Here is a 1,049-nt window from a genome sequence, read left to right on the forward strand (position 1 = left end):
ATCCTCATCCTCATCCTCATCCTCATCCTATCCTCATCCTCATCCTCATCCTCTTCCTCTTCCTCATCCTATCCCTATCCTCAACCTGATCGTCTTCCACATTCTCGTCCTCATCCTACCTCATCCTCATCCTCATTCTCGTCCTCATCCTATCCTCATCCTCATTCTCGTGCTTATGCTATCCTCATCCTCATCCTCTTCCTCTTCCTCATCCTATACCTATCCTCAACCTGATCGTCTTCCACATTCTCGTCCTCATCCTACCTCATCCTCATCCTCATTCTCGTCCTCATCCTATCCTCATCCTCGTCCTCATCCTAAGCCTCATCCTCTTCCACATTCTCATCCTCATCCTATCCTCATCCTCATCCTGATCCTATCCTAATCCTCATCCACTCCTCATTCTACTCCTCCTCCTATCCTCATCGTCATTCTCATCCTCATCCTATCCTCATCCTCATCCTGATCCTATCCTAATCCTCATCCACTCCTCATTCTACTCCTCCTCCTATCCTCATCCTCATTCTCGTCCTAGTCCTATCTTCATCCTCATCCTCATCCTCTTCCACATTCTCGTCCTCATTCTCATTCTTGTCCTCATCCTTTCCACATCCTCATCCTCGTCCTCCTCCTCTTCATCCTATCCTCATTTTCATCCTCCTCCTATCCTCATCCTCATCCTCATCGATGTCCTAAGCTCATCCTCATCCTCCTCCACATCCTAACCTCGTCCTCATCTTATCCTCATCCTCATCCACGTCCTAACCTCATCCTCATCCTCATCCTCGTCCTCATCATCTTGGTCATACTCATCCTCATCCTATCCTCATCCTCATCCTCTTCCACAATCTCATCCTCATCCTATCCACATCGTCATCCTATCCTCATTCTCATTCTACTCCTCATCCTATCATCATCATCATTCTCGTCCTCATCCTATCTTCATCCTCGTCCTCATCCTCGTCCTCGTCCTATCCTCATCCCCATCCTATCCTCATCCTCATCCTCATGCTCGTCCTCATCCTATCCTCATCTTCCTCATCCTATCC

The sequence above is a fragment of the Lupinus angustifolius genome, chromosome LG09 (genome assembly GCF_001865875.1).
Source record: "Lupinus angustifolius cultivar Tanjil chromosome LG09, LupAngTanjil_v1.0, whole genome shotgun sequence".
In the NCBI taxonomy this organism is placed as follows: Eukaryota; Viridiplantae; Streptophyta; class Magnoliopsida; order Fabales; family Fabaceae; genus Lupinus; species Lupinus angustifolius.